The sequence below is a fragment of the Arvicola amphibius genome, chromosome 6, assembly GCF_903992535.2.
Source record: "Arvicola amphibius chromosome 6, mArvAmp1.2, whole genome shotgun sequence".
Lineage (NCBI taxonomy): Eukaryota > Metazoa > Chordata > Mammalia > Rodentia > Cricetidae > Arvicola > Arvicola amphibius.
Genome location: NC_052052.2, coordinates 135,795,733 through 135,819,619, shown reverse-complemented (window position 1 = coordinate 135,819,619; position 23,887 = coordinate 135,795,733). Strand labels below are relative to the sequence as shown.

Sequence of the window (23,887 nt, the reverse complement as noted above, 5' to 3'; positions counted from 1 at the left end):
GGTATCCAGGGAAACGGGGAGAATAGTATCCTGTGTACCACTGAGCATCAGCAGCATTTCTTAGGAGTTAAGCCTTTCTTAAAAACCAAACACCCTGAAAAGACAACTAGCTTACTTTAAAAAAACAAAACAAAACAAAAAAAAAACTTTAAGATGGGGACAGTGCAGTTAAACTAACCCGAAATGAAGAAGGGGACACAATTAAATCAAAGTACTCCTCTTTCTTTTGTAAAAATTGGGGAAGGAATTTTTTTCACACATTTAAAACTTGATTAGAGCCATTCAAATGTTTAATTCATCAGTGTAACCAAATACATCAAAGCAAGACCCATCAGTACATACCCCAATGGATAGAGGTAAAAACAAAACAAAAACCAACTCCAAAGATCTAAAACGAGTCCACCCTTTCACATAAAGTCTGAAGAGTACACTGAACTCTTTCCATAAAAACTATGGCTTCTTTAAGCTCACACAGAATGTTCCTGTGAATTTAAACCAAGACTTTAGCTTCCAACTCAGACTTCCGGGTTAAATTCTCTTGGAAACTATACCTGCCTACTCAAGAAAGTATCAAACTCAGAGGATGTGAAAAAACAGCAACACATCCTTTTCTTGGCTGTACTCATCTCTCCGCCTTCCACTCCAATTAACTATTGCACAATACACTCACACTCAGACACAGACCACCATATTATCTCAAGAAGAAATCTCACAACCAGGGGATGCACAAGCAGTAGGTCAGCCTTTGCAGGAATCATTTGCAGAAATACTTCGCCAACTTCCAGCATCCAACAGACAAACTTCCTTCCCATAAGCTTTAACAGGGATATGCTTAGCTCTAAACTCTAAAACAAGACCGAGGGGTGAAAACCTGAAGGCAAGGTTTTCAACATCCCCAAAAGGCTATTTTTTATTCACCCCTGTATCGACCTCCACCACCACCTCTACCAGCATCCCCCAAAGAAGAAAATCCCCTCCGAAGTGCCCCTAATGTGTGCTGCTGCTGGCTCTGAAGCCGTGTAGAATTTCGTAATGGAATGTGAACTGCTCGTCCGGATCTGGGCTCACGTTCTATCTCTTAACCAGTAAGGAGCGAGGGAGGGCAAATCTGCTGAGCAAGGAGAAATAACTTTCCTCCTCTTTTATAACCCATCACGGATGCACCGAGGACGAGGGACGCAAGCTGCACGCGGCGCCTGTCAAGTGGCCGAGCCCGAGCCCAGTGGGGTCCCCAAGCCCCTAGACCTCGGCCGGCTGCCCGAGGGCACCGTCGCTGCGCCCCGCACTCACCCGGGGCCGGAGAGCAGGTCACATCCTCGACGCGACCCTGGCCCTGTACAGAAAACACACCGCCTCCCAGGGAGGGGGACGGCGACGGGAAGGACCTCCCCTGCTCCTTAGCAACCATTAAGGTCGCAGTTTCCTAAGAGACCGCGAACGGGGTGGGAGAGCGGGGAGCTGGGCCTGATGAGGGGGGGGGCTGCCTCTCGTCGCCGTCGGTTTCCCCCCCCACACCCCACCACAGTCACCGGCTTCCCCCACTCTCCTCGCTCGGCGGTGCAGGCCGGGGTGTGAGGAGAAAGCGAAGCCCCAGAACTCCAGAAAAAATTGGTCCAGCGGGTGGCGGACAAAAGTTTCCTAGCGCGCTCCACAGCTGGGCGGTGGGGGCGGGCGCCGGCCCCGCCTCGGATGCTCCCGGCCTCCTTCCTGTGCTCGTGACGGCGCCGGGCGCGAGCCCCCCCTCCGCGATGCAGGCTCGCCCCACGCTGGGGGCTCCCCCAAAGCTCGTACCCAGTCAGCCTCAGAGTCACCAACAATACGTGTCGGCCCGGCCCGGGTCGCCGCCTCCCCTCCTCCCCAGCGACGGTGGTCGCCCGCAGCCCCGCCGCCAGCCGGGAGCCCGAGGAGGGCGCGGGGCTGCCTGCCGCCCCTCCCGGTCGGCGCCGTCCGCCCGGGAGGATCAAAGTCCGCAGAGCAGGGCGCGGCGGATGCTCCCACTGAGCAGCCCCGAACGCGCAGCCCCCGTGCTTGCACCCCGGGTGGGCACCCCCGGGATACCTTGCGGCGGCTGGTAGGCTCCGTCATCTCCGTGCTTTCCCGACCCGAGAGAGACTAGAAAGTATGTAGGAGAAAAGTTTCCCCTCCCACATGGGGGGGGAGGATGTCGGGGGAGAGAGGGCGGAAGATGGAGAGCAGCGCTGGGAAGATGTTTCTGGCCCGTGGTGCGCGCACCATCCGAGTCCCGGCGGTACTGGTTAAAAATAAACTCGGCGACGCGGGTCGGGCCGGATTCCTGCGCTCGGACGGCTAATATGGATGCGCATCAGGTCCTGCTGGCGGGGCGCTGCGGCGGCTCGCGCAGGGAGCTGGTTGGCAGAGCCGGCAGCTCGGGAAGGGGAAAGAAGCGGAGGAAGGGGAGGAGGAGGAGGAGGAGCGGCCGGGCGCGCAGCCCGAGGGGAGAGGGCTGCCCAGCTCATCCCAGCCGCCCTTACCCCGCACCCCCAACCGAGCGCATGCTGCGCGGCGTGGGGCGCGCGGGTCCTTTCTGCCAAACGCTGAGTTTCAGAAGTACACCGCGCTTTGCACACTTCACCCTCCCCATCCCCAAAAAGTTCTTTAAAAGGTCGCTCCGGCAGTGCCCGGGTCATCTCGCAGCCACCCGAGTGCCGCAAGCGGGGACTCGGGATGTGTACTTACGGCCCGGCAGGGTGCTGGGCTCCCCAGGCATGATGCGGTAGGGACCGGTGGGCTTCGGGGGAGAGAACGAGGAGAGATGCAAACTTGTCCGGAAAAGGAATCAAAATGGCGTTTCTGGGATGTGCAAAGTTCATCAACTCCGCAGTCACTTCCCCTCCTCCTCTTCTCCCATAGGGAGGGAGGTGGGCGAGGAGCTGGCGACCCCGTTGCCCCAGCCGTCTTCTCGGCCCCCGCCTCGGCCCCCCGCCCCGCTTCCTCGCCCGCACGCACGGAGACTCGCTCTCCCCCTCTCACCCTGATAAGTAGACACATCACGTGTTGCTCCTGCGAGTCTCCTGGGGACGTGTTACAGAGCTGCCGCAGCGGCCGCGGTGGCTTGAGCTGGGGGAGTCGGTAGGACCGCGGTACCCGGCTGTCCCAGTCGTCACCCCCGCCCCAATTTAAGGTAGGCAACCGCAGTTGCCACTATCTCAGGATGGATGGAGGTGGAGTCCCCACCACACACCAACAGCAGATCCAAGTTTGCCCCCACGCCCTCCTAGACGCCCGGGGCCAGGGGCGGGCCGGCCGCCCGAGGGGAAGGGTCTCAGCGGCTGCAGCTGAGCGCAATTCCGATCCACCCAGCACTCACTGGTGGCCACTATCTCCGGCCACCGCGCCCCCCCTCCTCTCCAGCCCCTCACAGCCAGTGGCTCTCAGCCCGCGGCTTTCCATCACTCTACAACACGGTTTGTTTCACTATTTTAACAGAGTCAGGGGAGAGGCAGAGATACGGAGAGAAGCTTGGGGGGACGTCCGGGAGGCCCGAGAGAGGGTACTGTGGTGACGGTGGGCCCCCAGATCCGTCTCCGCTCCCCTGAATCTGAAAGCGGGGCCCCAACCTGCACAGTTCCTTCTGAAGTACGCGGTCCTCGCCCTGCATCCAGGTGGGGCGAGTAGAGGATGGGGCCGGAGATTAAAGAGCAGGCGCTTCACCCCGCCCCCAACCTCTTACAGTTTCTCTCCCAAGTTGGTCCTTCCCACCAGCGGAGCGCTTTGGAACTTGCTTCTCTTCTAACAAACGCAAGGGTCCTAAACTTTTGTCACTTTGCCTTCTCACTTCCTACAAATGATGCTCCGGCGGAGGCTGACAGCCGGAGAGGGGCCTAAGGATGGCGTCTACCTCCACCTTGTCCCCACCCTGCGAGGCATGGCTGGTGCTGTGTCATCCACGTCTCCCTTCAAGGCGTCAGGGAAGCCACATGAACTAACTCTTTCTCTCAGAGGGCTCCTGTTTCAACTCTGAAAAGCACGGGTTCTCCTGCGAGCCTCTCTCCATCCCTGGGGCTCCTGAAGCCACCACACTGCCTTGGCCCGAGTTATCACAGAATCCAGAGAAGCCAGGCCTCAGCTGTGCTTCCTCCATAAAGCAGCTGACATGTTTCCAACTAGTAAGACAGTTTCTACTTAGGTTCCAAAGGGGGCTTGTTCTCGGCCTTGGAATACATCTTCAGAAAGATAAGAATGATAGTTACCTTTACACACACACACACCCCAAAATTTTGAAGATAAAAAGCACAGAAAAAAAAAAAACAGGACTATAGAGTTATGCATTTGGGACCACTTAGTTGATGTTATACATGCAGAAAGCTGGCTACAGGCTATTTAGTATGACCTTTGCCCTGACTCCACCCCATGGGCTCCTCTTGGAATGCTCCAGCACCCTAGAGTTGTAAAGCCCATTATAGACTTTAATTTGAAGTCTTCCTTCAAATGTTCTCTAGTGGGGGGGGGGGGGGGGGGGGGGGAACTACAGACAGAAGTGTCTGTCTGGGGATAGAATGAACAAAATGAAGCCTGGCCAAGATAGATCTCTCTAGAACCAAAGAAAAGCAGTTGGACCATTACCCCTAACTTGAGTTAAGTAGGCTAAAGCACGACAGGGAGGGGAACTGATTCAGCTGGCTGTTTCTTTGACTTCCAGTCATTAAAAGTAAGTTTTCAGAACCTGTTGTATTTCCCAGAGTCTACTGTTTACTGAGCAAAACTCTAGCCGGTGAAATTGTAGCAGTAGCATATTTTTTTCTTTTTTTTTTTTTTTTTTTGACAAGGTCTTCAGGCCAGCATTGTACTCGCTAACTGAGGATAATCTTGAACTTGTGGTTCCTAGTACCATCATACCCCATTTATGAAGTGCTAGCATGGTCTCATGCTAGGCAAGTGCTCTGCCAGTCTTAGCAATTCCAATTTTTTTTTTGTTTTGGTTTTGGAGACAGTCTCATTATGTAGCTCTGGCTGTTCTGGAATTCACTTTGTAGACCAGGTTGGCCTCAAACTCACAGATACACCTACCTCTGCCTTCCAAGTGCTGAGATTAAAAGCGTGCGCCATTACACTCACCTGGCTCCACTCTCTAAACCTCTTGAGACAGGGTTTCTCTGTGTTGCTTTGGAGCCAGTCCTGGAACTAGCTCTTATAAACCAGGCTGGCCTTGAACTCACAGAGATCTGCCTGCCTCTGCCTCCCGAGTACTTGGATTAAAGACAGGCGTGCGCTACCACCGCCCAGCTAGAGTGTTATTTTCAAAAGTTGTTTTGAGGACTGGTCTGCAGAGGAGGCTGGCTTTTAAATAAATAGAATAGTTCGTATGGTCATTATAGAAATTAGTGTTGTGGTTCCAATTTACAACCTGTTAAAACAAAGGGGATTAAGGATGGGCACTCTGATAATGCTACCCTATTTCTTGTCTCTTGAGAGACACAGGGGTTTTGTCGTTTGTTTTGATGTATTTTGTTTGACTCTGGCTCTTTCCTTGTAGATCAACCTCAAACTCACCGTCCTTCTGCCTTCAATTCCTACTTGCTGTTGTGCTAGGTCACAAACAGCAGCAATTTCAAAGTTGGAGTTTTACTTGCAGTTAGTTTATGCTATAAAATACTTTCAAATGTCCAAAGTTCCATGGATTCTCATGACAAATCACCATTTTTATACCATGTGGATAATCCTTGCAACAAAAAAGTCACCTTGAATTTTTTTTTTTATTCTAATGAGGCGTGGTGGCTCATGTCTGTAATCCCAACACTGCAGAGAATTGCCATGAGTTCCAGGTCAGCCTTGGCTATAATTATAGCATAAGACCCTGTCTCGGGGCCCAGCAATGGTGGTGCACGCCTTTAATCCCAGCATTTGTGAGGCAGAGAAAGGTGGATCTCTGTGAGTTCGAAGCCAGCCTGGTCTACAAGAGCTAATTCCAGGACAAGCACAAAGCTACACAGAGAAACCCTGTCTCGAAAAACATAAATAAATAAATAAATAAATAATAAAACAAACAAAAAAACCCTGTCTCACGCCAAAATAAAACACAATAGGGTACTAAAAAGAATTGGATTCTAGCCAGCCATGGGGGCACACACCTTTAATCCTAACACTCAGAAGGCAGAGGCAGGCAGATCTCTTTGAGTTCAATCAAGGCCAGCATGGTCTATAGGGAGAGTTTCAGGATTGCCAGGGCTGTTACACAGAAAAACAAAACAAAAATAATTAGATTCTAATAGCCCTATACCACCCTCATTAATAAACTTGGAATTACCTGTTTAAAGATTTGTTCAAATGTTGATATCATTTATACAATAAATATTTACCAAACACCCAATAAGTAAAGAAGAATCATGTTATCAAACCACAATGAGATGCTGCTTTACAGCCACTAAAATGGCACTCACCAAAAGGCCGATAAGTAAATGCTGGCAAGGATGTTGGAGGGATGGGAAATGGTGCAGCCATTTTGAAATATAACTTGGCAGTCCTTTAAAACACACATAGTGGCCAGGCGGTGGTGGCGAGTGCCTTTAATCTCAGCACTTGGGAGGCAGAGGCAGGCGGATCTCTGTGAGTTTGAGGCCAACCTGGTCTACAAGAGCTAGTTTCAGGACAGATTCCAAAGCTACAGAGAAACCCTGTCTTGAGAAACAAAAAACAAACAAAAAACAAAAACAACAACAACAACAAAAAACACCACATAGTGACCATGTGAGCCAGCAATTCTGCTCCTAAGTCTTATACTAAAAATGACATATGCGTTCAGTCTCAGATGTTCATTGCAGCATCAGTCATAAGAACTTAAAAAGTAAACAGAGGGGGCTGGTGAGATGACTTGGTGGTTCAATTCCCAGCATCCACATGGAAGCTCACAACTGTCTGTAATTCCAGTTTCAGGGGATCCGACCCCTTCACACCAACGCACATAAAATAAAGTTAAAATTTTTTTTTTAAAAAAGTAAATAGAATTTGAAGGTTGTTGAGATAGGTCCGCAGGTAAAGTCATTTGCTGGCCAGCCTGGTGACCTAAATTCAATCTGTCAAATTCCCACAGTGGAAGGAGAGAACCCACACCAAAATATTATCCTCTGGCTTCCACCTGTGTACCAAAGTACATGCACCCATGCCTGCACATATGTAAACACACACACACACACACACAATAAATGGAAGTTAGCTACAGAGAAGCACCAGCAAGTTAAGAGATTAAAAATTGGGAATAAAACTGATAAATTTGGCCAGTCATGGTGGTGTACATTTTTTTTTTTTTTTTTTTTTTTTTTTTGGTTTTTCGAGACAGGGTTTCTCTGCAGCTTTTTTTTTTTTTTTTTTTTTTTTTAGAGCCTGTCCTGGAACTAGCTCTTGTAGACCAGGCTGGCCTCGAACTCACAGAGATCCGCCTGCCTCTGCCTCCCGAGTGCTGGGATTAAAGGCGTGCGCCACCACCGCCCGGCTGGTGGTGTACATTTTTAATCCCATTACTGGAAAGACAGAGGCAGGAGTATTACTACAATTTCCAAGCTAGCCAGGGCTATCTATATAGACCCTATCTTAAAACAACTAAAATGTGAGGATTGAGACGTGGCCTAGGGTTTAAGAGCACTTGCTGCTCTTCCAGAAGACCTGATTTCAGTTCCCAGTGCCTACATCAGGTAGCTCATAACTGTCTATAAATCTAGCTCCAGAGATCTGATACCCTCTTCTGCTTTCTGAGGGTACCAGCATGCCCAGAACACACACACACACACACACACACACACACACGAGCCAAAATTAGCACCAAAAGGGCAATCAAATGAAGCCATATAGAGAGAGTATAAAACATATATTTTATATAGCAAAACCAGTAGACATAAAAACAGTATTGTAAGCTGGGCGGTAGTGGCACACACCTCTAATCCCAGCACTTAAAAGGCAGAGGCAGATGGATCTCAGAGTTCAAGTCCAGCCTGGTCTACAAGAGCTAGTTCCAGGACTGGCTCCAAAGCAACACACAGAAACCCTGTCTCAAAACAAACAAACAATCAAAGTAGTATTGTAGCAAATTATGGGCCTTTTCCTAAAATTGGTAAAGGTTTTAGGATGGATGTATTAAAAGATGAGCAGGAGTTGACAGGTGCTGGGACATAGTTAAATATGTGAGATGACACAAAACTTTTCTGTATCACCCATGAAACATCTTGAGTACCCAACGCAGAGAGCAGAGAGACTCTCTTAGAGAAAAAGCTGTCAGAAAACATATTGTAGTGGTGGAGAGGTTGGGAAGTGGAAGTAAAGAAATCAGGACCAAGCTAAAACCTGAGGTAAAACAAGAGAATAATAAAAATAAGAAAGTCTGGAGGTGGGAGTCTATTTGAGGTAGAAGGTAGCTGAGTACCTAACACAAAGACTTGAGGTGGAAATGAAGGGGAAAGGGGGCTATGCCTCTGTAGAAAGGATGTGGACACTGGAGAAGGCTGCCTGGATGAGGTGACACAGCCTGCTGAGAGTCTCATGAGACGTGTAGGTGTCTCCCAGGCAGAGAGGAGGAGGTAGCGCACACCAGACAGAGAAGTCTGGGAGCAGCCAGCGCAAGGGCACAGAGGCACACCGCAAGGTCAGTCTCCTGAACTGCAAACACCTCCTTCAGTGACAGCAGCTGGGGAGGGTGGAGGGGGAGGCAGCGAGAGATGGGGCTGGAGCAGCGGCCAGGGGGCTTCTGCAAACCTCTAAGCAAACTTGGACTTCATCCAGGAAGGAGCTCGCAGAGGAGGGCAGCCAGCTTCCTTCATGGTGCTGTGGAGAATGGTCTGGAAGATGACAAAAAGAGACAGGAGTACTCATTAAAAGTTAGTCGAAGAGTTCATTTCAGAAAGAGTAAAAATCCGGGTGCTGCTGCTGAGGTAGAGGGGAGAAAACTGATTTAAGACATTAGGTCACAAGCTGGGCATGGTGGCACATGCCTAGAATCCTAGAACTCAGCAACAGGATTGTGAATTCAAGGGAGGGATATATAGTGAAACCCTGTCTCAAGAAAGGGGAAAAAAACGGGCCATGAAATGAAAAGAAACTGAGCAACTGACTATGGGAGAAAGAAAGTGAAAGAAGCTATAGAACATTAATCAAAAAGTATGGTATAAAACAAGAAAGGTCACTAAGCCATGTTAGCCTGGCCAATGTCAGTGCAGGAATACAGCAGGAATGAAAAGGACTGGAGGAAAGGGGGAGGAGATAGAATCTGTTAGTTTTGGTCCCTTGATTGTGACTTACAGAGATGGGGAGCCAGCTCACTAGTGCCATGAATTTTGGGGAGAAGATGCAAGGAAGATCAGGGGGAACTGGGTTCAGCTTAAAGGTCTGAAGAGACAATGGACAATAAGAGGTCAACAGGCTAAACCCAGGGAAATGCTTGCAATTAGGAGGAGAAGGAAGTGGGAGTGACAGGGGGGCCCTCTCGTTTTCCTCTGAAGCAGATCAGCCGAGGAAGTGGCGGCTTTTAAGCGAAGAGGTGGCCAACTCTAAAACAGAGCCATCAAGGCTAGTGATGGGGGAGGGGGGAGGGAGGCAAGCTCTGTGAAACCAGGCCGATGAGAGCACGGAAAGCAAGGAGGCCTAGGAAGTAAGGGGTTAAAGAAGAAGAGGAAGTGAAGGCTGTGAGCTCAACTGAGAAGGAAGAGAAAGGAAAGGGGCACAGTGAAGATAGCAGCTACCGCTTACTGGACACTGGCTGTGCTGGGTGGGCGCTGGTCCAAGGGTGAGCTTCTAGCTAAGATCTCGCTTCAGCCCCTCCACACACTGGTCAGGTAGGTGCCATGACTGTGCCCATTCTACAGCTGAGGCTGGGACATTCCTTGAGTGCCCAGTATCAAAGAACTGGTAAGAGAACTGCGATGCCATCACACATCCAACCCCAGGGGGCCTTCCTTCCTCACTACCACCATTGTCAGCCAACTTTGAATGGAAATCGATTACTGATTCTCTTAAAAAGCCTTTTTTGGTTGTTTTGAATAATCTCAATAAAATACAATTGACTGGAGTTGTACAGAAGAGTTGTTACCGTGTGTGCAGTTAACAAGAATTTTACTGGGGATGGGGAAGAGGAAGGGTAGGTAGACATGCTACACAATACCTTTAATTCAAGCACTTAAAGCAGAGGCAGGTGGATAGATCTATGTGAGTTTGAGGCCAGCCTGGTTTACACAGCAAGTTCCAGGCCAGTCAAAGCTACACAGTGAGACCCTGTCTTTAAAAAGAGAATTTAATCAGAAAGGTAAGATGCTGAGCAGCTTTGTTTATAATTGTCGTTCTCTCACATAGCATGGGGTACAAAGCTCTTTCTGTCCTGCAAGTATTGTATTCTATATGTGCAGATAATGCTGAGGCCTTAACTGGACATATGGATTTCGATACACCTGCAGAGAGACTAGAGACAGCACCTGGGCAGAACCCACATTCTTTTATTGTTGTTTTGTTTTTCGAGACAGGGTTTCTCTGTCCTGGAACTCACTCTGTAGACCATGCTGGCCTTGAACTCAGAGACTCTCCTGCCTCTGCTTCCATTTCCCAAGCATTGGGATTAAAGGCTTGTACCACCACCAGCAGCAGCCTAGAATCCACATTCCTAAACATTCACACCAATGTTTTAAAACAGGCAGTTCTGCTCTACAAGGGGTGTTCAGCAACATCTCCGCATCCTGGCCTATCACAAATGGGAAGAAAGGTACTTTAGGCCCTTAATCAATAGAGGCCAGGCATGCTGCTTAGTCTATTGCTGTGCACAGGACAGGCCCCACGGGGGAGAATTCCCTGGCCTCAAGTGTTGATAGTGCCATGGTGGAAGAGCTCAGCTCTCCAGGAGGATCAGTGTGAAAGAGGTATGGCATGGATAAGTCTCTCAGATAACTGATGTCCAAAGAAAAGAAATTTACACCAGAAAGGGAGGGAACACAGCTATCAGAAGCAGAAAGCGACAGCTTTGGAAGGAAGGAGCACATACCTGTGTCTGGGACAGAGAAGAAAATGTCCCGAGATCAGCCTTGGGATGATTTAGCCCTAAGGCTGAGAAGCAATGACAGGACATTGTGCCTGGTGCCTGCGGAAGTCAGAGAGGGCATCCGATCCGATGGAGCTGCAGTTACAGATGGCTGGGAGCTACCACTTGAGTTCTGGGGTTTGAATGTGGGTCCTCTGCAAAAACAAGGGCTCTTAACCACCAAGCCATCTCTCTAGCCCCACAGTGATAAATCGGATGAACTGGAGGGACACAGAAGACATATTGGTGGGGGAAAGGGAGCAAGTTGAGAGCTAGTAACCAATGGCCTTGAATGCACAAAACACCAGTACAGAAGACCATGAAAGAGGCACAGGCTGAGACTAACACAAACCTTAGTCATAACCCTTGAGTTTCCCTCCAAGGCCTTCATGCCAGAAGGAAGCGGGGTGACAAGAGGGCCCTCTTGGGGGCTGGAGATCTGGCTCAGAGGTTAAGAGCACTGGCTGCTCTTCCATAGGGAGTGAAGACAAAGAAAGCGGGCCTAGCTAGCTCAGAGAGCTAGGAGAGCAAGCAAGATGGGGTCAAGCAGGAACCAGGCATGGGGTTCACTGGGAAGAAGAACCCAAGGAGGGATGCTGGTGAGATGGAGTTGAGGAACTGGAGCAGATACGAAGCAGAACCAGAGCCACAGGGAACAGAGAGATAGCTCAACAGTAAAGAGCACTGTGTTAAGATGCTCTTCCAGAGGACCTGGGTTTGATTCCTAGTATATCACCATGACGGCTCACATCCATCTGTAACCAGTTCCAAGGGATCTGACACCCTGTTCTGACCTCTGCTAGTACCAGGCATAAATGTGCTGCACATACATGCATGTAGGGAAAATATTCCTACACATAAAGTGAAGGAAGGCTAGGTGGTGGTAGCACACGCCTTAACTCCCAGCACTTGGGAGGCAGAGACAGGTGGATCTGTGAGTTCGAGGCCAGCCTGGTCTACAGAGTGAGTTCCAGGACAGGTACCAAAGCTACAGAGAAACCCTGTCTTAAAAAAATGAATGAATGAATGAATGAATGAATGAATGAATGAAAAGTAAGTAAAGTAAGTAAGATTTAGAAAAAAAGAAACGAACCAGACACAGATCAATCATGGAGATAGACAGAAAATGATGGAGGGGTTGGGGTTGAGATGAAAAGTATAAAATAGCTGCTTAGGCTATGGTGGGGGCTATGTGCAGTAGCACTCAGATGAGGAGGGGAATGTGTAAATATCAGAGAAAGGACAGTGAGCTCAACCATGTCCCCTCACATTTACTTCCAAGCCTTAACTTGAAATGCCTCAGAAAGAAACTGTATTCGATCTTTGAAGAGATTACTGGTATAAAATGGAAACATTATGGTGGGTCCTGATCCAATCTCACGGGTGAGATTAATGACACAGGAAGGAGACAAGAAGGTGGACTTCTCAAGTCACAGAGGATGCTGTGATCTAGTGATTTGTCTCCTCCCAAATGTATGCTAAAACTTAATCTCCAAAGTGCAATGTTGATAGGTTTATAGATCTTGGAGATGGAGCCTTTGGAAGCAAATAGGATTATAGGAGGTCATGGAGGTAAGGATGGAGGTCATGGATATTTGTTTTGTTTTCCTGAGATAAAAACTGTGCAGCTTAGGCTGGCCTCTGGCCTGCAGTACTCCTGCCTCTGCTTCTTTCGTGCTAGAATAACAGAGGAGCACTACCATGCCTGGCTGGATTATAGCTTTGTTTAAATAAAATGGAGGGCAGAGAAAAAAGGGACAAGGGATATAGCTCAGTTGGTAGAATTCTTGCCTAGGATTCATGAAGCTCTGTGTTGGCACAATCTGTAATCCTAGCACTCGGGACGCAGAGGCAGGAGAGTACAAAATCCAAGGTCCTCCTGTATTACAGTGGGTTTAAGGGAGCTGGCTTGTTTACTGTGTCCTATGGGATGCTGCCACCCCACCCCCTCAATGTGTTATGATGCAGCAAGAGGGGCCTCACCAAATGCTGAGCAGATGCCTGGGCCATGTGCTTGGACTTCTAGAGCCAGGAGCCAGATAAACCGCTCTTTACATTTGTTATAAATTACCCAGTTTGAGCTGGGTGGTGGTGGCACACACCTCTGATCCCAGTAGACGGCCCTCGCCGTCCTGGAACTTACTCTGTAGAGCAGTTTGGCCTGGAACTCAAAGAGATCCACCTGTCTTTGCTTCCAGAATGCTGGGATTAAAGGAGTGCACCACCACCGTCTGTCTAGGAACTGATTTCTGAGTGAGAGGCTCCATGAAAGAAGGGATTTGCATACTCTTTTATTCCCCCTGGAACTCACTCTGTAGACTAGGCTGGCCTCGAACTCACAGAGATCCACGTACCACCACCGCCCCATAGGATTTGCATACTCTTGACATGCTATATGTGGCAAAGTGTACAGAGTTGGAACCAACCTGGTGGAGGAGGGTAAGGGGAGCTGGAGAGGGGTAAGTGGTTGGAGAAAGGGTTTGCCTAGGAGTAGCAAATGCAGCAGAAGGTTGGCCAGGTCTGAGATGTCCTTTGCAGTTTCAACATTTCCTTAATAACATTCCCTTAAAGAGTCGCAGACAAGGAGTAGAAAGCAGCTGGCAGAGATGGCACTAACGAGGTAGAGGAAGGTGGATCTTTGGGAGCCTCAGACCAGCCTGGTCTACATATGAATTCCAGGCCAGCCTGAGCTACACAATGAGACTCTGTCTCAAAAAAAGAGAAAAAAGGAGGAGGAAAGAAGGTAGGAGTGGGCTGCTGAGAATACTTTAATGCATGGTTATTACTCTAAGCAAAGGTTATTCCTCAACTAGTCCATCATTCCTCTAGCTACACAGATGATTTGAGGAATACATTGTTTCTGGTAGTTGAAGAGTTATCATTTTAAGTAGAAATCACTTTTTGTCCCCCTCTGAAATGCACTGTGTATGGCTTTGCTTTGTTTTCTTTTTCTTTCTTTCTTTCTTTCTTTCCTTCTTTCTTTCTTTCTTTCTTTCAAAAAAACCTTATTTAACTTTATTTCATGTGCACTGGTATAACAATGTCAGATTCTCTGGAACTGGAGTTACAGACAGCTGAGAGCTGCCATGTGGGTGCTGGGAATTGACCCCGGGTCCTCTGGAAGAGCAGTCTGTGCTCTTAACCACTGAGCCATCTCGCCAGCCCCTGCTTTGTTTTCTAAAACACCAGAAAACTAATACACGAACAAATTGATATGATCAAAAAATGTCTATGCTAACAACTATCATTCAATAGCTTCTGCTGCCTCTGTTGTTTGGTGTCAAGGGTTCACCAGGCATATGTGAGTCCTGAGCTATACTCCCAGGCCCGTGCCAGTGTTTTGTAAACAGCATTTTAGCACAGGCTGCAGGTGGTCCCATCCTGAAGAAACTGTTTGTCCTTAGGCGTGTCCCATAGCTGTTCACCAGCACTCCCCAGGCCGCCACAGTCCCTTCCAGCTGAAGCACTTGTCTGCTTTTTGTTGCTTCTCCTCCTCACTATCTGGCTGACCCTTGTCACTTCTTTCTGAACTCTGTGTGCCTGCCAATAGCAACCTGCTCTTCCCCTTTGAATTGATCTGCTCTAATCTGCAGCGGTTAGGAAACTGGATAACCAAGGTTGTTAGAAATGTGTCAAAAGTAAGCAGGAGAACCGACTCCTTTTGCTGTCTGCAGCCAAGTTTACTTCCCCGTTCTCAGCTGCCGTGCTCTTACTTGCAGGGCAGCACTGACGAGGGAGCCCAGTGCCTCACCCGTGCCAGGCAAGGGCTCTACCACCGAGTGACATTTCCCACCAACCTGGTGGGCTTTAGACAGACGTGTTAGTACGCGTCTACATGACAAATGTTTCAGAGATATGAATATACAAGATTTCATGAGATGTTACACAACTCTTCTGAGCCCATCCTCCCTCCATAATGCAAGTTCCCCGCTTCCCACAAGTTTTCAGTCCTTCTCCTTTTCAGGACTCTGAACAGGTCAGCCATTCCGACAAGATGAACAACAAACAAACAAAAGCCTTGCCCTCCTTATCAAATGAAAATCTTTCTTAGTCCAGAAGACTTGCACTTAAAAGTCCACATTTCTTTGTAGGGCGGAGCTCTTCATTTACAAGGCAAGGTACAGGTAAATAAAGCACATACTTCCTCAGTGAGCAGTGTGCACATCTATCCTTTTTGGGTTTTCCCAATGCTAGGGTTTGACCCCGGGACCTTATATTCCCTAGTCAGTGCCTTACCACAGAGCTACATTCCCAGTCATGAGTGTGTGTCTTTACAACTTCAACTAAATGGTGGTCAGAATTAAAACAAGAAGCTTTAGCCTCAGCTTCAAAGGATGCTGTTAAAGGGCAGGACCACTTTCCTACTACAGACAGACAGCCCTTGACTATTGTAATGGTTCCACCCAGATGGCCTGGTCATCCTACTCACAGAATGGATTCTCATGTTCCCCAGTCAAAGGGTCAGACTGAGAGTTTTCAGTTGTGAGACATGCTGGAGATGTCACAGGAAAGTCACACTGCCAAATGGCTATGAAAAACCCTGTCCAGGTATCAGCATTGAAAGGAGCCCTATATGAATCCCCTCGGGGTAAAGACTTCCCTCTCGTAGGAAACAGAAACACCTTCTGGAGCTTGAGTGTTGCTGCACAGTGAAACCCATGGTATCAGAATGAGTCTGACTTCTAGTAGGTGGATGTGGTGGCCTTGGCTGTGTCACCACCTTATCGTGTGCCCGCCTCAGAACACAGGGGCGTCTTTCTGTTTATCAGGGGAAAGTCCTCTCTGTAGCCCAGGCTGGCCTGGAATGTGCCTCAGCTTCCCCAGGACGGAGATTACAAGTCACGTGCCACCGTGCCTGCTTTCAGCGATGGAGGGGATTGAGTGGAGGACTCATGTACGTTAGGCAGCACTCTCCCACATAAGCTAAACGTGACATCCCAGCAAGAGCCTTTAAAGGATGGAGAATGGCATGAAGCAAAAATAAAGTCTTTGCATGGCTGAAGATACTTGGCATCCATTTTTTCATCCACTGAGGAAGCTATCGATGGATGTGCTGCAGGTCTATGTTCTACACACAGCAGGAGACTGAGAACCCATTCAGTGGCTCTTAGGGCCTGAAGGCTTGTTATGTTTAAAACAACAAATGCCGCCGGGCGGTGGTGGCGCACGCCTTTAATCCCAGCACTCGGGAGGCAGAGGCAGGCGGATCTCTGAGTTCGAGGCCAGCCTGGTCTACAAGAGCTAGTTCCAGGACAGGCTCTAGAAACCACAGGGAAACCCTGTCTTGAAAAACCAAAAAAAAAAAAAAAAAAAAAAACAACAAATGCCATCTAAAAAGACAAAAAAAAAAAAAAAAAAAAAACCTAAGCAAAACTTTAAAAATCATATCTCCACTGGGCAACAGTGGCGCAGAGTTCAAGTTCTTGGCCATCCTGGTCCACACAGCAAGTTCCGGGGCTGCTAGGACTACACAGAGAAACCCTGTCTCAGAAAAAACAACCAAGCAAACAAACAAATCCAAACCTATATTTCCTCAGGGGGGTCTCTTAAGATAAATCCAGCAGACTGGCAGCAGAGCACCATCCAGCTTGTGAGGCCATGATTTCTATCCACAGCACCACAACAAAAACAAAACAAAACTAGAAAACCACTGCAGGGAGCTACAGCTCAGAGGTGGCGAGGACTTGCCTAAAATGCAAGAAGTCCTCCATTGTAAAACCCTAGTGTAGCAAAGAAACAACAACAACAACAACGACAACAACAACAAAACAGTTAAAAGTCTGGAGACTGAACCAGAACCTCGAGCACAATAGAATAATAGTCTACCAATGACCTCTAACCCCAGCTTTTTTTTTTTTTACTTTTTATTTATTTAACTTTTTTTTTAAAAAAAAACTTTTTTATTTTCAGATGGGATCTCACTACATTACCTAAACTGGCCTTGAACTCATTTTGTAGTCTAAGCAGACCCTGAATTTGTAATGTTCCTGCCTCAGTCTCCAAAACATCTGGATTACAAAACCCCTCTGTCACCAAATCCAGAAAAAAAAAAACAAAAAACATTTCGAATCTTAAGAGAAGGCCAGTATATAATTGCTAAGGGTGAACTCCTGCTCAGATTCACACATCAAAGCACCCACCCCCAGTCTCTAAATGTGATACATTTGGAGACTCATCCTTTAAAGAGGTTATTAAAGAAAAATAAGGACACATTAGTGGGCTCTAATTTGATTAGGGCTGAGGATATAGACCAGTAGTAGAGTCCTTGCTTGCATGTGCAAAGCCCTGGATGCCATCCCTGCTTCTGTAAAAAGTTCAAGAAGAGATTGAGATAGGAAAGAGTACAGAAGAAAACGTAAAGACATGGGGAGAAGCCCATCTAGAAACCAAGCAGGGACCTCAAGAAATGACTTAACTGTCTTAAGCTATGCATCTATGTGTGTGTGTATTTATACATGCATGCAAGCATTATAGCTCCTCTATGTGTGTTTTAGATTTATTTTTATAATTTTATTTATTTACTTTATATGGGTATTTAGTCTGCATGTATATCTGTGCATACTATTTGGTGTCTGAGAAGGTCAGAAGAGTTTCTCCTGAAATTGGAATCACAGACAGTAATGAACCACCATGTGGATACCAGGAATTGAACTGGGGTCCTTTACAAGAGCAACAAGTGTTCCTAGCTGGTGAGCCATTTCTTCATCCCTTACTCTTTTTTTTTTTTTCTTTTCAAGACAGGGTTTCTCTGTGTAGCTTATCCTGGAACTCTCTCTGTAGACCAGGCTGGCCTCAAACTCACAGAGTTCTGTCTGCCTCTGCCTCCTGAATGCATATATTTTTAAGTGGGAAAAAACTGACAATAAATATATAATCAATTCTGTTTAAGTAACAGCAAAGTGGAAGTCAGATGTGGTGGCACGCGCCTTTGATGGCAGCGCTCAGAGGCAGGCAGATCTCTGTGAGTTCAGGACCAGGTTGGTCTACATTTTGAGTTCCAGGACAGCCAGAGTTATATAGTGAGATCCAGTCTCAACCCTCCCGAGGAAAAGAGAAAGGCCACGGACACTGGCAATTTTAGCGGTTCTTATTTCTGAGTAATGGGATTATAAGGGGTTACTTTTTGTTCATTCTGGTTGTCTCTATTTTATATCTATATTTTTTTACAATTGACATGTCATGATTTTTGTTATAAAAAGAAAATGCATTAAACCCATTACATGAAGTAATTACCTCTGTTATTTTCCCGTTTTCTGTGCTAAGGACAGAACCCAGGACTCCGTGCACGCTAGGCAAGTAAGAACTCAGCCAACTAAGCTACAGTTCTGACTCTGGAAGTAACTATCTTAATTTTAAAATTTTAATTGTGTTTTATTTACTCACAAACTTGCCTCTATGTGTGAGGTCAGAGGACAACTGTAATGGTTGTATTTTAAGTTTAAATTATGGCGCTTAAGAGATCTATAAAACAAAATACCTCTAACCTGTAAGCCCCACTTGCCCCAGGACAGATGACCTCCTGGAAAGCTGGGGGCTGTTGTTCACGTAAAATAAACAAGCGTGATTGCCCCAACTGCATAGGTTATGCTTGATCACGTGTAGGCAGGAGGTATGAAGGCAGGATGTAATCAGGATGTATGCTTGACCCTGATTGGACGAAGGTGGGAAGCACATAGCCTTGTAGGTTTTGCCTTTATAAACCTCTGACTAATGTGATTCACCACCATACTCTAAGAATCCTGGATATGGACCTGGCAAGTGTCTATCATTCTAACCAGTATTTAATAAAGCTCTCTCCAAACTTAGCTCAGAAATGTGATAGTGGTCTTTTTCTCGCCTGGTGAGATTAACACAATTTGAAGGAACTGGTTTTCTCCTTCCACACTGTGGATCCCAAGTATGAAACTCAGGCTTCTGGGCTTGGTTTTAAGTGCCTTTACCCATTGAGCCATCTCACAAGCCCAAGTAACTGTCTTCATTTTAATTAATTAACTGATTGAGACAAGGTCTCTTTAAATAGCCCTGGCTGTCCTGGAATTCAGTATGGAGACCAGGTTCCCGTCTATATCACATAGAGATCTGACTATACCTCTGCCTCCCTAGTGCTGGGATTAAAGGTGTATGCCACCACACCCTGCACTAGTAAGAATCTTTAAAGTCAAGGATCTGATGCGATTATTAAGAGAATTGTGATGGATAGGACTGGTAGCCGACTGTAAAACACGTGACCCTCTTCACTTCGAATCCCTTCCATAATTTCTCTTTATAATATATGTCTAAACTGTAGAATAGTGATGCTCACCTTTAATGCCAGCACGCAGGAGTCAGGGGCAGGCTGATATCTGTGAGCTGGAGGCCAGCCTGGTCTACAGAGCAAGTTCCAGGACAGCCAGAGCTACACAGAGAGACCCCCATCTTGAGAAACAACAACAAATAAGACAACTTCATACATATGGTATTTTCAAAATTCAGATTTAGGGTAAAGGTCTTCCCTCCCTCTGCAATTTCTTAGAAATTGTATTTTATTGGACAAAATGAAAAGCACACGGGTAGGCTGCAGAGGGGAGAGCATGTGTGGGGCTGCCCTGGTTCTGATACTGACTGCCTAGGATGCTAGGACAGGCGTCCACCTGGAGTGCAGCTGGTTCCTTTGCTTAGAAGAGCTGCAGCTACTCACAGCTCGGAGGATTAAAGGAGAGGATGTGCAGAAAGCATTCAAGTAAAGTACCTGGCCCACGGCAGGTTCTCAGTGAACTGCAGCTCTTGTACATGTTTAAATGAGAGTCTTCTTTTACTTCCTTTTCTGAAGCAGTCTCCTGTAGCTAGGACTGGGCTCAAAGTCACTATGTATCCAAAGACAACTTTAAACTTCTGACCCTCCTTTCCACCTCCCCAGGGCTAGGATTTACAAGTATGTCCCACCACGCCCGGTTTTGGTTTTATGTGGTGCAGGGATTAAACCCAGGGCTCTCAGCAGACTAGGCACTTACTCTATCAAGGAAGTCACATTTCTAGCCCTTAAAATCAGACACTTAATAACTACATTCCACAGCCAAACATACACACCTTAATTCACTCAAATTCCCTATGCAATTCCTTCTTTAAAACAGAATAGTGCTACCGGTAGATCACTGTTCCTAAACTGCCACATATTAACGATCCTGTACAAGTAGAAGTAAATAACTGGATGTATATGTGGGCATATGTGTTTAAGGTACTTAGAAAACAAAGTTCTTGGTCAGGTCAGGCATGCCCTTAGTCCTAGAAGCTACAGAAGCAGAAGCAAGTGAATGTCTTGAGTGTGAGGCCAGCCTGTTCTACAGAAGACCCTGTCTTAAAATAAACAAAAATAAATAAATGTCTCATAATCTCGGATATTATTGAAGTTATATTATACCACTATAGATAAGATGATAAAACCATTATAATGAAAATGAGTTATAAATTTTTGCAAATGTAATTTTAAAATTTTATTATTTTATTTTAAAAATTATTTGTATTGTGTATATGTATGCGTGTGTGAATATGTGTGTGTGTATGTGTGTGTGTGTATGTGTGTGTGTGTATGTGTGTGTGTGTATGTGTGTGTGTGTGTGTGAGAGAGAGAGGAGGGGTTGAGTACAGATGCCTTTGAAGGTCAGAAGGTAGGTATCTGGAGCTAGAGTTTGATCAACCTTATGTGGGTGCTGAGAACTCAAGCTGAGTCATCTGGAATAGCAGTATTTGCTCTTAACCACTGAACCATCTCCAGCTCCATGTCATAAAAGTTTTGGAGTGATTGAAACATTGTCTTATATTATAGAAGCATACAAATCTGAAGACTACTTGGTCAACTTGGTCTCATTTCAGGTGAATTTGGAGTAAGTTTTGATTTTACAATTTTTTTTTTTTCCAAGACAAGATTTCTCTGTATCTTTGGAGTCTGTTCTGGAACTAGCTCTTGTAGACCAGGCTGGCCTTGAACTCTTGAGTGCTAGCGATTTTACAATTTTTTAAAGTTTATGTTTATTAATTTTTAAAAATATGTATGTAACTTTATCTTATGTGCGTTTGGTGTAAAGGTGTCAGATTCCCTGGGAATGGAGTTACAGACAGTTGTGAGCTGCCATGTGGGTGCTGGGAACTGAACCCAGATCCTCTGAGAGAGCAGCCAGTGTGCCTAACTGTTGAGCCATCTCTCCAGCCCCTGTGCTTTATTTATTATTATTATTAGCGTCTGTCTGTCTGTCTGTCTGTCTGTCTCTCTCTGTGTGTGTATGTGTGTGTGTGTGTGTGCATGTGAATGCTTATACGTGTGTGCCACAGCATTCGTGTAGAGTTTAGAGGACAACTTTCAGGAGTTGTTCCTCTCCCTCCTCTGTGCATTCTGGGAACTGACCTCAGGTTGTCAAGTGTACAGGCAAGTGTTGTTATCCACTGACCCATCTTGCTGGTCCAAATGTGGATTTTTTTCACAATCATTTTAAAAGAGAGCTTTTGGTTAACAGTGAATAATATACCCAATTTAAAAGCTGGTGAAGGCTGAATTGGAATCCAAGTCCTCTGACCTGCTGCCTAAACCCTTCCTTCTGTACCGTAGATGACAGAACATTTTAAAGTGTCAGAATGAAATTACTTTAGTGATTTGATGGTTGGCTTTATTGTTATTGCTGTGCCCAGTATTCTGTGGGACAAAGCTCTGTCCTCTGTGGGAGCAGGACCCACTCTTACCCTCTAAGCCATCTTCAACCCCCTAATTAGCTCCACTTTTAAATGTACATACTAAGTAGTTAAGAAGTGACATACTCAAGGCATAGCTAGTAAATAAATAGCAAAACAGAGATCTGAAGGGGATCAATCTAAATTCCACTCTTTGTTGTGAGTCAGGGTCACACTGTAGCTCTGGATGAGCTGCGACTCACAGAGATCCTTCTGCCTCGGCCTCTGCTGGGATTAGAGGTAGAGAACACAACACCCAGCCATCAGTTCCAAAGTCTAACTACAGAGTTGTGGTTGTCCTGGCATTCCCTATGTGGACCAGGATGACCTAGAACTCAGAGAGATCCATCTGCCTCTGTCTCCAAGCCTTTTCTCTTAATTATGATGTTCTGCATCAATGAAATGGACACTTCAAGACTTCAAAGTACACAAAGGACAGAAAGAAAGAATTGACAGGAGAAGACATAGAAATCTTTAGTAAACAGTTTGTGATGATTCGCTATCAAGAATAATAAAGCACAGTAAGATTCTTCCCCCATCAAACGAGTAAAACCTATTTGAAAAGTTTAACCTCTAGCTTTAGCAAAGCTCAGAAAACAGGATATAGTATACATTATTGTAGAAATTATATTTTCAATTACTGTGACTAGAAGCTTGGAAGTTTAAAGATTATATTCCTTAATTTTTAAAATTACATTTACATATTTATGTATTGTGTGTATATGCGTGTGTGAGCATGTATATTTGCCATGGTGTGTATATGTTGAGGTGGGAGGACAACCTGTGGGAGTTGGTTCATTTTCTCTATTATCAGAACCAGGATTGCCACAAGTTAAAGACCAGTCTAAGCAACAAAATGAGTTCCAGCATAGCCTAGACTACCAAGTAAGACCCTGTCTCAAGGAAAAGCAACAGAAATAAACAACAACAAATCGAAATTAAGAAAAAATTTCTTTCATATCAAGAAAAAAATTGTCATGAAAATGTCAGTGATCCTAAATCAGAAGAATACAATCTAGTTTAAGAATATAGAATTATGACCAATGAGATAGCTCTGTGGATGAGAGTGCTCACTCCCAAACCTGACAACCCAAGTTTGATGCCTAGAAGTCACATGATAGGAAAGAATTGACTCCTGCAAGGTGTCCTCCAACTGCCACACAGATGCTATGGCATGTATGTATGTGTACACACAGAAAGGAAATAAGTACTTAAAAAGACTGACTTTAACCCCCATGATTCATGATCAAATGTTCTAAGTTTCGTTATATAATTGGAATCGATAAAAATGTGTTGTGAACTCAAATTATATATGAACTAAGATACAGATTTCTACCATATAAAGAAACTGTTCACAGAACCAAAGGAAGGAAAATGCCTCCTGTAAGTGAACTGACTGCATTCCTGTATTCAAATCTATTGGAAGGCTCATAAAGACTCCATACCGAGGGTATTTTTGGAGGAAAAATTAATCTGTTTCAAGATAGGATGGGCTCTGGACAGGGTGTGGTATGGTATGCCTTTTATTCTAGCATTTGGGAGGCAGAGGAAGGCAGATCTCTGTGATTTCAAAGCTGGTCAGGGCCACAGAGAGACCCTATCTAAAAAGAAAAGAAGGAAGGAAGGAAGAAAGAAAGAAGGAATGAGCCGGGCGGTGGTGGCGCACGCCTTTAATCCCAGCACTCGGGAGGCAGAGGCAGGCGGATCTCTGTGAGTTCGAGACCAGCCTGGTCTACAAGAGCTAGTTCCAGGACAGGCTCCAAAGCTACAGAGAAACCCTGTCTCGAAAAACCAAAAAAAAAAAAAAAAAAAAAAAAAAAAAAAAAAAAAAAAAAAAAAAAAAAAAAGAAAGAAAGAAGGAATGAAAGAAGGAAGGAGAGAAGGAAAGAAGGGGAAAGGAAGGGAAGGGGGAGGGAGGAAGGAAGGAAGGAAAGAAAGAAGGAGGGAAAGAGAGAGAGGGAGAGAAAAAAGACAAGATAAATTTTTTATTTTTATTCTTTCTTTTGGATACATTAACATTGTAACTTGGATAAATATAATATCTAGCTTGGATAAATCTCCCCAAATAACTGATTTCCATTTTAAAACACTTAACAATAACTGAAATACTTATTGTTCTAACATACAGTATCCAAAGTACAACCAGTGGTATTTGACTTAACAATGAACAGTTACAGCACTCCT

General features: G+C 46.0%; 1 protein-coding gene across 7 annotated transcripts in view; it reads right to left on the bottom strand.

Annotated features, from left to right (window-relative positions):
• Rreb1 (ras responsive element binding protein 1) overlaps positions 1-23,887 on the bottom strand; it is a 180,122-nt gene that overhangs the window by 121,851 nt on the left and 34,384 nt on the right. For 2 of the 7 annotated variants that reach the window (XM_038335479.1, XM_038335487.1), the window contains exon 1: positions 2,698-2,917. The exons of 1 other annotated variant lie outside the window; for it this stretch is intronic. The gene's annotated coding sequence lies outside the window, so the exon portion shown is untranslated. Of the gene's footprint in view, positions 1-1,290; positions 1,311-1,791; positions 1,912-2,058; positions 2,423-2,697; positions 2,918-2,991; positions 3,222-23,887 lie in introns of those variants that run through there. 4 more of the 7 variants (XM_038335483.1, XM_038335480.1, XM_038335481.1 and 1 more) reach the window with 4 other exon arrangements.